General features: G+C 42.4%; 1 long non-coding RNA gene across 1 annotated transcript; it reads right to left on the bottom strand.

The window, feature by feature from the left end:
- Positions 1-12239: 12239 nt before the first annotated feature.
- Positions 12240-14090, bottom strand: LOC119906253. Its single transcript, XR_005444952.1, has 2 exons — positions 13280-14090; positions 12240-12938 (listed from the first exon to the last, which is right to left on the bottom strand). It is a non-coding gene; the product is annotated as an uncharacterized LOC119906253 (long non-coding RNA).
- Positions 14091-17420: the final 3330 nt, after the last annotated feature.

Here is a 17420-nt window from a genome sequence, read left to right as displayed (position 1 = left end):
TAGTAGATATTCATTATTATCAGATCATATCATATCTGGGTGGTAATGGCGCAGTGGATAAGACACATGCCTTTGGTGTGAGAGACCCGGGTTTAATCTCCCACTGTGACCCATCCACCAATGTGTCCCTGAGCAAGACACTTAACCCCTCGTTGCTCCAGACCTCTGACATGTATAGCAATTGTAAGTTGCTTTGGATAAAAGTGTGGGTTAAGTGTCTTGCTCAGGGACACAATGGTGGATGGAATCGAACCCAGGTCTCCCACACCAAAGGCTGGCATCTTATCTATGCGCCATCAACACCTCCTATATTATACACTTACTTTCCTGCATTCTGGAGACATTTTCTGCACTAATTTATGGTGGAAATGTCTTTATTTATATAAAGGGGAACAAATTTAAGGTGGCAGGTGACAATTCAAAGTACAAAAATATAACGCAGTAATCAGATTTTAGACAATGCACATTTATTTCTTCTATATTTCAGCTGCACTGCATGTTTTCTTATTGTGCATTATTGTATTTGTTATTGAACATTTCACATTTTTAACAAAAGCTATTAAAAAGTGATGGAGACATTCTGATTCTGACCTGTCCCCTGCGTCCCCAGCGTAATTGACACCTATCTGTCAATATCTTTAAATGTCCCGCCCCATCCAGGCTGTGATTGGTCGGTTCACAAAAAGTGACATTGACGAGCTACATTCAGCACACGGCTGCTTGAAAGGCGCCCGAGCTTCTCTTCTCCCTCGTCTCTCTGCGCCCAAACACAGTTTAGCAGGCAGGTGAGCGTCACGTAGCGGCCAGAGAACCTGATATGGAGAGGGCAGAGGAGAGGACCGGCAGCTTGGGAGAAGGAACATGTCCCGGTATGCCAAAGAGTAAAATGTCGAGGTTACTTACTGAGATTAAAAATCTCTTTTCCAAGGGCGTCCTGGCCAAGACAGGCAGCAGCACAATTAACAAGGTTGCACATGTAACAATTTACAATGGGAATAAATAGTAAGTTACAAAATCATGAAATATCAAAATTTCATGACTATTTACCAAAAGTAATAAACATCAAAGATCATCCGAGTAATCAATCAAAACATCTGTGTCTAAGTACTTCGAAATCAACCAGTGAGACATTTTGCTGCCGATTCCGAGTGCAGGGAGCCGCAGTCTGGACGTGGGGGACAGATAACAGTAAGAAGTCCTCAGAACAAAGTCAACATCACCCTGTGCCTTTCTTTTGGATGAAGATATGGGGGAAGCAGACTAAGAAGAGCCTAAGAGTTAATAAGGTCATGGTTTGGGTTAAAATAACTAAATTAGCTTACTAAAAAGAATCCCACCCTCTTACTCAGACTTTTCTGTTATTTATACTAGGCCTACATTTGGCATTGAACTGTGACGCTAAAGGCTCCAAGGCTGGTTCCAGACACCGAAGGACGTGACAAAGCGTAGGTTTATGACGCTCTGGGAATGAGAACCGGCTGAACAGACATGATAGGCAGACTGACACCACCATCCAAAGCCTTGCTGCAAGCCTGGATAAAAACATTTGTGATTCAAACTTCCTACTCCTTCCCCGTGGTATTCCTTTGAGAGTCAGCAAAACATTTCAATACATACTTCTGCTTTTAAAATGATGTATAAATTTAAAACCGAAAACCAAAGCTGCACTTTGCTCCGCGAGTACCAGAGAGTTTGGCGTTGCACTGTGCATCCCCCATGAAGTCCTTCCTGTTTACATTATAAACCAGGAACACCTGCACCCTGCTTTTGATCAGACAAGCTGAATCTGATAACGCCCACAGAGATGCTCACTTTATGCAGATTCACCGCTAACAGGTCTGTGAGAGGCAGAATTTTAGGCCCATTAACATTCATGAAAACACTGCCCCACCGCTCCCACGCACATTCCCTCTGACATCAAACTTGTCTCCAACTGCAGCCTCTCAGAGAAGCTCCGGCTCAGGGGGAAGACACTGTCCTCAGGATGTTAATTACCCACAGTCATTGAGTACATTTCATCTGACGGTGAGTCACGCTGTTAATTTATTTCTTCTCATGTGTTGTTACTTGTGCAGCAGCTCCTCAACTCTTTGATATGCACACAGATGTCAACAGATTAATAAGTTGATTTACAGTTCTTTAATTTCTCACCTGATGAGTGGAATGTGTTGTGCGGCTGTAAGGCTGAGCTTCATAGACACACAAAGGAGCCCTGATGTGGTCAGTCTTAGTGTTTTTAACCAAAAATCAGATAATTCATTAAGAAGCAGGTGGACTGCACTTAGACAAAGTTTTCCTCATCAGGGCCTGTTAATGTCAGATCCATTTCCGTCCTAATTAAGTTTGAGGCACTCCTGCAGGCTATTGAGTAATCAAGACGTTCTCCCTGACAGGCTGTGAATTAAACCAGGAGTAGTTTGTGGTCCAGAATAATAAATCCTGGTTTAACCGAGTGGCTTTATCAAAACTGGTTCCAACCACCCATGTTTGCCTTTGCTGTTGTGAGTGTGTGCAGGGTGCGAACTACAGAGCAGCCAGGGCGAGCTTGGCTCCTCTTAAAAAGACATGAGCTCCCCTAACACCGTGATTTGTGACATTTTGGAGGGTCTCTAAAATGTTGACAACATGTTGGTGCTATTTTTGCCGTGGGTTTCTATTTTTCTGTATCTTCATCATCATGGATCATCAGTATTGTAATATAATATATAAATAATACAGTAGTACTATTATTGATGTAAAATTCATGCGTAAGGGTGAAAGATAGCTGCGTGCATGCTACTGTTACCACCATCAAAGCGTGCCGGTATGGCTGGCCAAAAGTATTATCAGGATAAAAGTCAAATCATTATCTCTTTGAAGTTTAAAGGCTGATTTTTGCTCCTGAGTGAAAGTTGATGAAACCAGATGGTTAATTGTGGTTTTAAACTTTTCTTTCTGGTCAGAACAAACACTTGATGCCAAACAGTGGATTACTTAACAAATCTGAGGCAGAACATTCAAAACTATTATGGTCAAATCTTTTTTTTCAAGAAATATGCACGAGAAAAATGCTTCCAGAAGAAGCTTCCAGTCTGAGACTCGATTCTAATGCCGAAGTCTCTTAAACCTGCATTCTATCGAACGGCCAGCAGGGGGCGACTCTTCTGGTTGCAAAAAGAAGTCCGGCTCCATTAGAAATAATGTTAAAATGTTTCTACTTGTCAGCTGATTTATTCCCTCAGTAAACACTTTCCTGATGAGTTTCTGGTCTCAGTCGCTAGTTTCAAGTCTTCTTCAACACAGCATGATGTTCATTTAGTAAATTATGGTCCCATTTAGAGGAACAGAGACCAGGAAGCAGGGGAGGCTTTAGGGCGGGATGATCTGTGATTGACAAGTCGTTACCATGGCAACCTGTCAATCAGGCTGACTCGTACCCTCGGCGCTTTGTAAATTTAACCAGCGCCGTTGAAAAAGCTTATTAGGAGTCGTCTGTTCACTTTCCCTGGTGAGAACATTTAAGACTGTTGTTCTCTAGACAAAATTATCAACCCAGTTAAAATGACTACAAGTTAAGTTAACGTGAACTACAGATGCACCTAGCTAAGCAAGCTAGCTTAGCTCCACACACGGCCGTTAGCTCCACCGTCTCGTCCAAATATGGTCACGTCCGGTGTCGCTGGTTGCAAAAACTCAACATGGCTGCGTTCTATCGGTCAAACTCGAGGCTTCAAAACGGCGGTCCACAAACCAACGGGTGACGTCATGATGACTACGCCCACTTCTTATATACAGGCTATGGTAGAACAGTGTCGTACAAACAGAAAGTGAGGAAATCTGAGGTTTTTGCTCACAGTGATTTCTTTTAAATACGTTAACCTCATTATTTGAAGCTTTGGCCACGTTTAACACATCCAACATTATAGATAAGCCTCTCCGTCTGCACGCCAAATCACCATAATTCAGATAAAGATAAAGCTCCAGGTGAAACGCAGGAAAAGCTTGGAACAACAAGTAGGAAACGCCTCCCCGCCTTAATTTAATGTGAGAGGGGGGTTCCGCAGTTAATGATACTGACAAAAAGGCAATCGGTAGCGTGAAAACAGCTCTTGTCTGTCATTTTTGTGGATCTTTGTTTTGGTCCAACATTCTTTAAGCCAACCCCTCCCCAAAAAGTCATTGTATAGTTCAATTAGTCAGCTCGTTAGTTAGTAATAGTCTTTTATTGTCATTTCAACAATATACACAGAGGTGAGACAGCGTTTGTTCAGGACCAGGGTGCCACCAATTAACATAAGAACATAGTGCAGACAGGACAACATAATACTACACAAAGTGCTGACTTTGCAGAAAGTGCAGAACATTTGGACACAACTACAGAGAGACAGAGCATAACAGACTTGGAGGTGTGTTTACAGGCTATGGTGATATACAGCTTTGAAGGTTTGCACACAAAGTGTACACATGGTACAGGTGTGAGGCCTGGCCAGTTTAGCGCCCTAAACCAGACACCCGCTGGGGGCTGATTGGGAAAGCATAGGTTGGGGGGAAAACCTGCAGAACAGTCTTTGCGGGTTCTGAATCCACCTGTAAGGAGGCGGTGCTTTTTATTATATCGCCCTTGTGTGTGTGTGTGTGTGTGTGTGTGCTTACTCATTGTCTTGCACTAACCTGCATTTTTAATTTCCAAAGTTTGTTTACTTTGGCAAAAAAAATCTGCAAAGGAATTTACTGCCCAACCCAAGTACAACAGAGTGGAGAGGTGGGCGGTTACAGTCAGTTCCCATCCTGTTAATCTCTCAAACAGACCGTTCTCACAGCAGACATTTTGACGGTTGCATTCCATTCAGGTATGGCAGTGCCAGGACACCTCTGCATAAAAACCTCTGCCATAAAAAAGTTAATTGTCAGGTTATGGTTTGATGGACACGAAACTCTCCTGAATCATAAGTTCAAACAGCTTTAGGAGCAACTCTGTTTCTAGAAAATTAGAGTTTCCAAGACCATTTTGGAGGAAATGTTATTGTTGCCAAGGCTTTGCTCTGAATAAAGGAAATGTTCCACGCACAGGTGAGGTGGACGATGGGCCGTTAAAACACAGGACCCTGAGACGAGAAGCCAGTGTTAGTTTAATGAGTGTGTGTGATTTGATTTAGACAAATAACGTTAGGGTAAGATGGTGGATTTGGTCAAAGGTTAATAAAGTGAACACATCCTGTCTCATGCTTCAAGTCACTGTTGACGTATTACTGTGTTTAGCCATGACCATGATCTTTTCCTGACCAAGTGGTGTGCATAAAGCATAAAGTACATAGAGCGCCTAAACAGAACTATAAAACAGTTCAAAGATGCTGGAGATATATATATATATATACAGTGGGTACGGAAAGTATTCAGACCCCTTTAAATTTTTCACTCTTTGTTTCATTGCAGCCATTTTCCAAAAATCAAAAAAGTTCATTTTATTTCTCAGTAATGTACACTCAGCACCCCATCTTGACAGAAAAAAACAGAAATGTCATAAGTATTCAGACCCTTTGCCGTGACACTCATATTTAACTCAGGTGCTGTCTATTTCTTCTGATCATCCTTGAGATGGTTCTACACCTTCATTTGAGTCCAGCTGTGTTTGATTATACTGATTGGACTTGATCAGGAAAGCCACACACCTGTCTATATAAGACCTTACAGCTCACAGTGCATGTCAGAGCAAATGAGAATCATGAGGTCAAAGGAACTGCCTGAAGAGCTCAGAGACAGAATTGTGGCAAGGCACAGATCTGGCCAAGGTTACAAAAACATTTCTGCTGCACTTAAGGTTCCTAAGAGCACAGTGGCCTCCATAATCCTCAAATGGAAGACGTTTGGGACGACCAGAACCCTTCCTAGAGCTGGCCGTCCGGCCAAACTGAGCTATCGGGGGAGAAGAGCCTTGGTGAGAGAGGTAAAGAAGAACCCAAAGGTCACTGTGGCTGAGCTCCAGAGATGCAGTCGGGAGATGGGAGAAAGTTGTAGTAAGTCAACCATCACTGCAGCAATCCACCAGTCGGGGCTTTATGGCAGAGTGGCCCGACGGAAGCCTCTCCTCAGTGCAAGACACATGAAAGCCCGCATGGAGTTTGCTAAAAAATACCTGAAGGACTCCAAGATGGTGATAAATAAGATCCTCTGGTCTGATGAGACCAAGATAGAACTTTTTGGCCTTAATTCTAAGCGGTATGTGTGGAGAAAACCAGGCACTGCTCATCACCTGTCCAATACAGTCTCAACAGTGAAGCATGGTGGTGGCAGCATCATGCTGTGGGGGTGTTTTTCAGCTGCAGGGACAGGACGACTGGTTGCAATCGAGGGAAAGATGAATGCGGCCAAGTACAGGGATATCCTGGACGAAAACCTTTTCCAGAGTGCTCTGGACCTCAGACTGGGCCGAAGGTTTACCTTCCAACAAGACAATGACCCTAAGCGCACCGCTAAAATAACGAAGGAGTGGCTTCACAACAACTCCGTGGCTGTTCTTGAATGGCCCAGCCAGAGCCCTGACTTAAACCCAATTGAGCATCTCTGGAGAGACCTGAAAATGGCTGTCCACCAACGTTTACCATCCAACCTGACAGAACTGGAGAGGATCTGCAAGGAGGAATGGCAGAGGATACCCAAATCCAGATGTGAAAAACTTGCTGCATCTTTCCCAAAACGACTCATGGCTGTATTAGATCAAAAGGGTGCTTCTACTAAATACTGAGCAAAGGGTCTGAATACTTATGACCATGTGATATTTCAGTTTCTCTTTTTTAATAAATTTGCAAAAATTTCTACATTTCTGTTTTTTTCTGTCAAGATGGGGTGCTGAGTGTACATTACTGAGAAATAAAATGAACTTTTTTGATTTTTGGAAAATGGCTGCAATGAAACAAAGAGTGAAAAATTTAAAGGGGTCTGAATACTTTCCGTACCCACTGTGTGTATATATATATATATATATATATATATACACACCAGCTTCGGTCAGAGTCGGCTCGAAATCTGGGCATCGTGACTGACGAGCAAACTTTATCTGAGCACGTTGATCTGCAGTGTTGTTGAGTCACGTCGCTACAATTAGTGCCGTTACTAAGCTGAACAAAATTTGTAAGCGCAACACTTGCCCCGTTCATCGTGAGCTGAACTCAAAGATCTCCGACTTTCTCTATGTACACAAAATCCTATTTCTCTCAAATATTATTCACAAATGTGTCAATTTTTTTTGCACAGGTGTGCCTTAGGCTGGCCACAATAAAAAGCCATTCGAAAATGTGCAGTTTCACTGTATTGTGAAGTCCGGGGGGGGGGGGGTCCGGAAAACAGTCAGAACCTGGTGTGACCACCATTTGCCTCACGCAGTGAAAGACATCTCCTTTGCGTAGAGTTGATCAGGTTATTGATTGCGGCCTGTGGCGTGTTGGTCCACTCCTCTTCAGTGGCTGTGCGAAGTTGCCAAATTCTCTGAAACACCTTTGGAGACGGCTTATGGTAGAGAAATGAACATTCAATTCACAGGCAACAGCTCTGGTGGACATTCCTGTAGTCAGCATGCCAACTGCACGCTCAAAAACGTTCGACATCTGTGGCGTTGTGCTGTGTGATGGAACTGCACATTTTGGAGTGGCCTTTTATTGTGGCCAGCCTAAGGCACACCTGTGCAACACCCATGCTGTCTGATCAACATCTTGACATGCCACACTTGTGAGGTGGATGGATTATCTCGCAAAAGAGAAGTGCTCACTAACACAGATTTTGACAGATTTGTGAACAATATTTGAGAGAAATAGTTCACATCTTAGATCTTTGAGTTCAGCTCATGATGAATGGGGGCAAAAACAAAAGTGCTGTTTATAATTTTGTTTTGTTTGCGACTTTGCTGCAGGGGAATAAAGACACATGGGATTGAGTTTGCTTTTCTTGTGAACAAATACACCTTGTAGGAAGGATCAAGGTTCAGCCTGAACATCTCTTCCTCTAGTGAGGAGGTGAAGTGTTTTTTTGCCATGTTGTTACTGGTTTTGGAGGTCTTTATTCTTTTGCTACTGTGGAATGAAGTTGGTTCATTATATAACTTTTTTTTTTTTAAATAGCTTAGCTGTAGTAAACTACTTTTGCCATGTTGCTGTAGCTTCACTCGCTCCATTTCCCTGTGGGGCAGCTTCAGTGTAGTGAATCTTCATTTAATGTAGAGAACTTAGCTCTTGCCGGCACTGCATCTGTCACTCAGTCATGTTGCTTTGATTGAGTCCTTATATATTCACTTAAATTTTATTTAGATGGCACCAGATCACAACAGAAACCCAACTATTCATTGTACATGCTTGTGCCATTCTTTGCCTTGGCTACTGGTGCCCCCTCCCCCCTTCTAGCAGGGCTGCCAGCATGGTCAATAAAACCTTTGCAAATGGTCCAAAATGCGGCAGCACGTCTGGTCTTCATCCAGAAGGCAGCTCACTCCACTTTGCATTACCCTCCACTGGCTCACTGTTGCTGCCTGCATTTGCTATAGAGTGAGCACAGCACCCACCTCTTTGGATTCCCTCATGCAGATTTATGAGTCTTGTTGTTCAATTCAATCTGCAAATGAGCGACCATTAGTCCTCCTGTCATGAGGCAGGAAATCTAAATCTAAACTCTTCTCACCAGTCTGTGGTGGAACGAGTGACCGAGAAGCAGAATCGCTCACCAACCTACTGCACTCACCTAAAATGCTCTTTCTCTGTCACTACCACTCTCTCAAACCTTCTCTAGGTCTTTCTCAAAAGGCACTTAAACGTTACTTCATGCATCTTAAGGCACTCAGGTCAGGTCGAATGTGGAGTTTTAAGGCACTTCTTCTCAAACGCCACTGCTTGATTGTATATTGTGGCTTGGATTGTCCCTCATTCGCACCTCACTTTGAACAGAGGCGTGAATAAATGTGAATGGATACTTTACTGCGGTATATTCTAGGGACACAAATAACACTGTCGGTCAACATTTTACCGTTATAGTCTGTATGAACCTTTTGTGACTTTCAACTACATTAAATGACTGTCAGGTTACTGTAGGCAGATAAAAAAGTAAATGGCTATTTGTACATAAAGCAGCATGTGTTTGTTAAATCGTAGCCTAAGTTAGCTCCAGCGTTGAATAAAATTTACTCAAACTGTCCGGCTAAACTTTCAGTGTAAAAATAGATGATGCTATACATATATAAGTTATATATCAACATATAACAAAGCAAGTCTCTCCCAACTTTTTAACTAAGAGCACATTTCTAAGAGCAAAGTTGATTATTTTTTTACAAAACATAACGATTCTTAAGCTGTGTTCACACTGAAAGCGAAGTTAATATTCGCCTCGCTTTACTCGTGCAAGTTTGACCGCTGGACATTTTGAGTGTTCACACACGGCTATAAGCCAATAAACACACCCTGCAAATACTACAGCTGTATGAACCCAAAGTAAACCCTTTTGCTGTGATTTAATTGCAATAAACGGATCAATCTGATGCAGAAATAACTACAGTATGATGCAGATTTGTTAGACACATGAATTCATGCTTTGTCAGGTCTGTCAGCAGCAACTTTTATAATGTTTGTTTTCTGAATGGAGTTCGGATCGATCAGGGCTATGCCGTGCTAACCTGTTCACGGTAGAGTACGAGAGCTGGAATAAAGTTACAGACACACATTTTCTGAACTCACCAGGTAGTTCAACCTCCTTGCTTTCTTTTCTCCAAGTACATATAAATATGAAGTAGCAGTCCAACAGAACTGTGGGCGCCATCCAACGCTATCAACAACAGTGGAACCGGATGTGCACAGAAGCTACTTGAGTGAAGATAAATCAATGTTGTAATCCCAAAAACTAAAATAATAAGCTAATTTTCCCCGCACTTGTACTTCAGCTCACTGCTGTGTGCGTTTCCACCGCGGTCTAAGGACCTGCTGAGGTTAGCCAAATGAACCAGCTGACGTAGGCTGTAGGCCTGCAAGCCGTCCAAAGCGATGCACAGGCATCATTATTTGTAACCACTATCCATGAGCAAGGTTTATAAATGAACATCAGATTTGACTGGAATATAATGAAAAACTCCAGGCTGTGCTCGACCATTAAAATCTGCTTTTTTGTTAAGTATGATGAAGAGAGGTTCGTTACAAACTTTATAACAAACTGGATAAAACCATTAAGTTCTTAAAGTAACTCCAGCACAGAGAAAGCAACACAAATAATAAATTTGCAACAGTTTGGAAGGTTTTTAAAACATTTCCAGCCGTAAAGAGCTGCAGATCAGCTGCAGCATCACGTCTGTGTCCGTGTCACTATTATTACTGTTTTAGAAATGGTAATCCTTACACTACTAGTTACTGTGGAAAGTGATAATATTACTGTTATTAGTGTTACCGCCCAACACTCACAGCAGCAGCAGCCGCATATATGAGCTAATAACTTCACCCTCTTCATGGTCTATAAATACAGCTTGTCCTCTGGGTGTGAACATGCTGTTGGGCGCCTTAAACAGTGTGTTAACTAACAAACCAAAAGAAAGCAAATGCTGAATCATGAACTTGTAACCACAGTGCCGCATCCCATCACATCTACCCTCAGGACTGTTAATACATGGAACCGTGCGTTGACATTTTCCCTTCAGGGAGGCGCAAAGAGCATAAAAAAATGCTGATTTGGAGGCAGTTTGAGGTGTTTGTGTCGGTGTTTGTTGCTGTTAAGTGTGTGAGACAGCATGTCTGTGGTTGTGTTGGTGTGTTGTGGGATGTTGCTCTGCGTCGGTGTGTGTGTGTGTCAGAGGTATTGATTAAAGAGCAAGCTGCTTGGCTGCAGTTATTAATATTTGAAGCCGACTTCTAATGGAGGCCTTTGAAGCTTGAACAGTTTGAAGTGCTCTGACACGTAGTTAAAGCTCAGGCTGATAACCCCACTTTGAAATGTTCCCCCAAATCAATTCCAAAATAAATAAATCTGTATGGTAAATAAAAGGTAAGCTAAATGCAGAAGATCAACTTTACCAGATAGAGCAGTGGGAAAATGGACTAAGTGGCTCCTGGTTTATGTTTCTAAAAGCTGATGACGGGAAAGTTAATTAACTTCATGCACTGATTATGAACCACAGTAAACAGCAGCTTGGACTCTGGGCAGCCTTAAAAACTCTACACACTGTGCAGTGTTGCTGTTTCACTGCATGTCTCACTGCACAAGTAGAGTCTTCTGAAATCGTGGTTGTTTGGGACTCTACATCTATTTTGAAACATGTAAGAGTGAGCGATGAATGCCTGGTGAATCATAGCGCTACCATGTAAATTGAAGGACGGAAATAAAAGTATAGAAACATCAACTCACACACCGGCCTCTGTTTAGAAAAATAAGCACAAAAAAAGACGAGCATCTGTGTTTGGATATAGAGAGCTGTCACATCATGTGCTCCATTTATTATGTTTAACCTGCGATGGTCTTCAGGGTTTGTCACTAATTGTGTTTGTTAAAGTTAACTAAAATCAGAAAGAACGTAAGCAGTGAAGTGCATGACACACTGTCGAGCAAAATGATGTTCAAAGGCTGGATTTGTTGTTGTATGCTTACAACTGGTTGGTTTGGTCTCCAACGGCGAACCAAGACCAAACTTTTCCCAACATTCCTCACACAATCGGCATCTTCTGTCTGAACAGCGTGTAGGGCTCTTGTTAGTGTTAGACTTGATTAAAAACAGGCCGACGTCCATATTTCCACACTTTCAAATAAAGTTTGAACTCCAAAACAAGTTCACTTGAGGTTAAATGTTTTTTCCTTAGCTGTAGACGAAGAAACCGAACCTGTGAGCTGATCTGAGCTCAGTTCCAGTCATCCTACAGTTTGTATGCTGTGAGAAAAGGGTCGGGTATTCATAGATTCTGATTCTACATCGAATCCGGTCCTTAAGGACTCTCAGTTCTGGTTCCTTCACCACGGATCTCCTTCCTCCTCTTCCTCCTCGCTCTTCTTCCCCTTCATGTCTAAAGTGAAAGGAGTCTCTGTCCTAGAGCGGCGTCTCTGGGTCTCATCTGGAGCCATCGTCGGTTTCCCTTCAGTATAGAAGGTGAACGTCAGCTCACCTGTGTTTTGTACCTGAGGCGTTGCTGCTGTTAGTGTAGCACACAGGAAGGATTATGGGTAGGGCCGTGATCTGATTGGTTGGTTAAGTCGGTTGGTTCGGCTGCTGGAGCAAAAGTGAGGTGTTTAAAATGAGACTCAGAGACCAAGGATTAGATGTAGGATAATGCCGGCTTCTTATATTTGAAGATATGTATAAAAATAAAAATATTTGTTGGTACCAAAAATGAAAAAGTACAATAATAAAACAAGCAATGAATAAGGCAATTATTGATATCACAATCAGGCTATGACATCAGCATGAAATGCTTGCTTTCCAAATTTAAAGTGAGTATTTCACTCTTTGAAGTAGTTCTATAATTAAATTCCCGGGTGCACCCCTTTAACCTGAATTTCTGTTAATAACACCACATTCAAGTTTGTTCAGATCCAGTTCAATAATACAATCCAATAGAATTCACACAGTACAACAGTAACCCTTAATTGCAGGAATGATTCCTACTACTCAGCTCCAAATTCTCAGTCCCAAGGTGTGAACAGGTGAGTTTGTTTAAGTGAGTCCAAAGTCCAAACAAAAAATGGATTTGTCGAAGGTAAGTCAGAGTTCAGAGTTCCATAGGGTTGGTGTATGGATGTGTGTGGGGGAAGGAGTGTGAAGGTGAGTGAAGGGGTTTTGTGTTGTAGTGGGGCCTACCACACCGCAAAGTGCAGTAGTAGCGGGACAGGTCCAGTGATCCTGAAGAGGGAATGGCTCCCACGATCATTCAAGAGGGACGGCTCGCCATCAATTTTCATCCGCAGATCCAATCCAGACAATGGAAAAAGAAGCACGCACAAAAAAAAAACCTGACCTGTCAACAGACAGGGTCAGAGAAATATTCACTGCTTAAGTCTCATGCAATAATATACACTACATGAAATTCACAATACACAATGACATACATACTGTGGGTGTTTACTTTCTGTGCCTCTCTCTCAAAATTCAGCATATAAACATAAATAACTTGGCTGCACACAACCAGATAAGCTGCACATTAGAACAATTAAAGTTTTGATGCAAGTGCAAAATAAAGTAAGCTGAGTTTACACATTAAACAACACAGTAAACCAGCTTGTTCAACTAAAACTGTAGCTTCATATTCACTAAGTGCACATAAATAATTTAAGGTGCAAAGTAAGTGAACATTCTCACCGATTTCACCAGAGCGGCTGGACACACACCCAAAATGGCGGCGCCCAGTAAAGCCACAAGGTCTTCTAAAACCGAAACATACGAGACCGTATGCGACTTTCAGTACTTTCTCTCAGTGCAAAATAAATTAGCTTTCACAGTAAGGTGATAAAGAATGAACAAAAGCAGTTTTAAATGAATTACCTCGCTCTTGAATCAGCAAAGACTGCGCGTCGCGGGAAATCCTACGGACATCAAAGCTACCGACGCTGCTAGTAGTCGTCTCAAGCGCTATATCTAAACACTGAACTTACAACTAAACTCTCACAGCAGTTAACTACCACGTTTGTAGTGTTGAAGTTAGCCTCAGTGTAGTTCGTTTTTTAGCTGTATTTTCTCCAGGTTTCTCCGTTTTCACCCTCTACAGCAGCACTTCTGTCTCTCCACACACACAGCAGCGGGGAAAAAAAAACTTTCGCTCGCTCCCAGAGACGCGGGAGCAGGTGGGCGGGCCTACCTGCTGTCAGCCGATTGGCCAAACTAACCTGTCGGTCTATTTTGCCCTGGTAACTGAATTTTAACCCTTTAAAATCCTTAGATAATCTCTAAAGTTGCATTTCAAAAATAAAATCACTCATTCAGATTTTTATAGGCTTTTCCTATTTTTAAACCTAGATCATTTCATCTGTGTTACATTAGCGTTAGCTGGATCTGGGAGAGCGCGACACGTTGAACACGGTGAAGCGTTCCTTCAGATAAACGCCGTGTTGAAGGAAACGCTTCGCCACGTTGGAGCTGCTTCCTCCCTCGCACCAAACCTCCTTACTGCAGCTTTTTTAGTGAAGCTGAGCCAAACTTTGGAGCGTTTGCTGCGGCCCGCCATGATCCAGGACCGGAAACAGAAGGACTCTCTTCTTCAGGCTTTGTTGACTTAACAAATGAGCAGATCAGAGACACTTTGATGGACTGAAAAATGCTCACTGCAGTTAGGAGTAACTGCAGGAAGTTAGGAACCGAGGAGCAGAATCCAAACGCACGGTTCTTGGAAATTTGGTCCGATGCGGAACCGTTTCTGGATACACAGTCTGTATTCCTGCAGACACACAGCGCGTGTTACAGTAGTCTCAGAGGCTTGTTTCTGGTCTTTGGATTGTAGCTTTAAGTGTTCAACCTTTGATCTCTCTCCTCCATCCACAGGCAGTTCCCTGCGGGAGCCATTACGGCCGACTCTGAGGAGCGTGTTTGAGTGTTCATTCATTATTGAATGACTGGAGCAGACTGACAGGTAGACAGGCTGTGGTGTAGACGGGTAGGTAGATGAAAAAAATCACATTTTGCAATGTTTGTTGCAGATGTTGTGATTCCAGGAACAGTGTTTGTGCTTCAGGGGCTGCATTTACTGATGAGGCGAGTGAGGTAATATGTGGCGAACGCTGCACAACGCAATGAATTGTGTTTAGCTGCTGTTTATTCAATTTGAAAAAAGAGGGTGTGGTAATCTTCAGGATCAAGCTAAAGAGAGGCACTGAGTAAAGTCCTTGTTACACAGAAGTACAGAATGAAAACTATCTTCCCACATCCAGATCGTGATGATCACATAAACCCAAGAAAAAGAGCAAACTAGTGCGTTAAGCTCCAGTCAGGATGTGTGAGCTCATTTTGGATGTTATCCAGGTTGTAGGTGGAGCCGTCACGCCCGAAAAGTAAAATCCTTTCTATACACTTTCAGTTCCTCCTGCCCCCTCCAACTATATTCATTATAATTTCATATGTCGGTTCCCACTCGGCAAAATATTAATTCTAGTTGCAGTTTTCATTCATTTAATCCTTGTGCAAGAAGCACAGTCTACACTGGCATTAATAATTTATTAATGCTAACTTCTTAACCATAACCATTCGTGCAGCAGAATTACTGTAGGTTGGGGTCTTTACTCGCACATCGTAAATCATTTCTCCGGTTCGCACGTTTCTGTTTTTAGAGCGATATGCAAGTGAAATACTCGGAATCATCCTTGCGTTGTTCTTCTTCTTCCTCTTCTTCTGGCAGGTGCCGTTAGCAGCGTTCGCGACGACTTGATAGTTCAACGTGAGCAGCAGGCGACTGCAGGGGCAGGGAATAACAAACGGCGCCGTCAAGTCGGACGCATTCTACCTGCGTGAGCTTTCTGTGATCTGAGATCAATGACCGTGAAAATTGCCACAAGACCAGACAAAAGGTGGTTCCAAGTTTTTGCAACTTCGGCCGCCAGACTCGGCTCCCGCAAGTTTTTAATATCATTTGACGTTTTTTGGCGAAAGTCGGACACAATTTATAACCAGCATGCATCACGTTAAATACACACCTGTTAACTTCCCATCACCGTTACAGCTAATGTTCTGCATTCTGCCACCTGCTTACCGGAGGGGAACGTGGCAAACATTTCAATCAAATTTTTTATTTTTAGAAAAGTTAAAACTACAGCAAAAGACGGAAAACATTAAAATATCGATAATGAATTATTTTTGTTCCATGATTGAATCAAACAAATAAAACTTTTATATATTCTGGAATTGTTACACATAAAGTGAATTATTTCAAGACTTTTTGTTTGTTTGTTTAAATCTTGATGATTACGGCTTACGGCTCGTGGAAATTGAAACTTTTTAGAATAAAGAATTTATAATACAGACATGTTGACATGAGAAGATCAACTCATAAAAGCATCTCAGAAGTTGTTGTTCGACTTGCATGTTGAAATAAAGTTGTACCTGAACAAAGGCGACATATTTATGCAAATCTAGCCCAGTTTCAGGAGACACCCTGGCGTCTTTTAACCTGCGTCTCACCTAAACCACGCCAACATGGCTCCGTCAGCTGCTGCGACAATAAACTGCAGAGAAGTCATTTTGAGGAAATACACTCATTGTGTCTCATTCTTAATGCAGGGAGGCACATCAGGACTGCTGATGATGATTTTAGCCGTGACGGCTGATTGGACCTAGTGGGTGCAGAGTCCTCCAACCTAAACAACAACATAGGTTGTTTATCCACGGCTCCCAAAACAATACATCTAACCGTTAACTACATTACGTAAGTCTTAGCATAGCTTTGAAAAAAGACTGGACACAGGGGGAAACTCATACGCCTACCAACACCTAAATCTCTTTAGTTTAATCTGTACACAAACTCTTGACGTGGTGGAACTACTTCTTGTGTATCCATCCGCCCAGTACTCCTGCGCAGTGTCTCTGGACAGATCGCAGGTTGCCAGATTCTGTCAGTGAGACACGATCAGAGACACTCCAAAGAAATGGTTCCTGCCAGTAACTTTTCCTTAAAGATTTTAAAACATTAATTAAATGATTAGTTTTTTATTGTGATGAAGCTCAGCACTGATTTACTGAGTCTCATCACAGACGTCATTTACATTGCAGGGACATTTTTTTTTACCTCCAGGTACATATTTTCCATTTTTTATGTGTGTTTATTTCAAATGTCTTTGGCAAAGCCGGAGAGTCTACTCCGGCGTCGGGTCTCGACAGGCGTGCTTTGGCACTCACACGGGCACATAGCTTTACAGACACACACACACACTTGTTGCTGGGTAAAGTCTGCGTGGGATCTGGGTGAGTCAGCAAACACTGATTTGCGTTTCAGGGAGTGTCGTGAAACCTGGACTTAACCGCCCACCCTCACTGAAACACACACACACCCTGTTACCTGTGGAGACCTGTTGCAGACAGGCAGATAGATCCAGATACTTTACATGAGAATCTGAAATACTGATCACTGATTCTGTCTGCACCAGCAAAACCACACCAATAATAACCAATAATCTGATATTTGTTCTTTCTTTAAACTGATTAAAGAAGAAGCTTGGTGCTGCACCACCCTGTCAACTCCCAAAAAGGTTGTTTAAATTCACATGCCTGTAAAATAATTGTAATGTTTAAATGTTGTTTAAATCCTCCTCTATGTTTGAGAGTGAGGTCAGTTAACTTGTTAACAAAACCTGAGGCATCAGTACTGTTGCCATGATTTAGTTAAAGAGGTGGTATTCTGCTCATTTTCAGGTTGAAAATCTTAATTAGGGGTTGTATGAGAACAGGTTTACATGGTTTAATTTTCAAAAAACACCATAGTTTTCTCATACTGCACATTGCTGCAGCTCCTCTTCTCACC

The sequence above is a fragment of the Micropterus salmoides genome, unplaced genomic scaffold (assembly GCF_014851395.1).
Source record: "Micropterus salmoides isolate LMB-PRFRI ecotype aquatic unplaced genomic scaffold, ASM1485139v1 Ms_hic_scaffold_16, whole genome shotgun sequence".
NCBI lineage: Eukaryota > Metazoa > Chordata > Actinopteri > Centrarchiformes > Centrarchidae > Micropterus > Micropterus salmoides.
The sequence above is the reverse complement of the archived record's forward strand: the minus strand, read 5'-3'. Positions and strand labels throughout refer to the sequence as shown.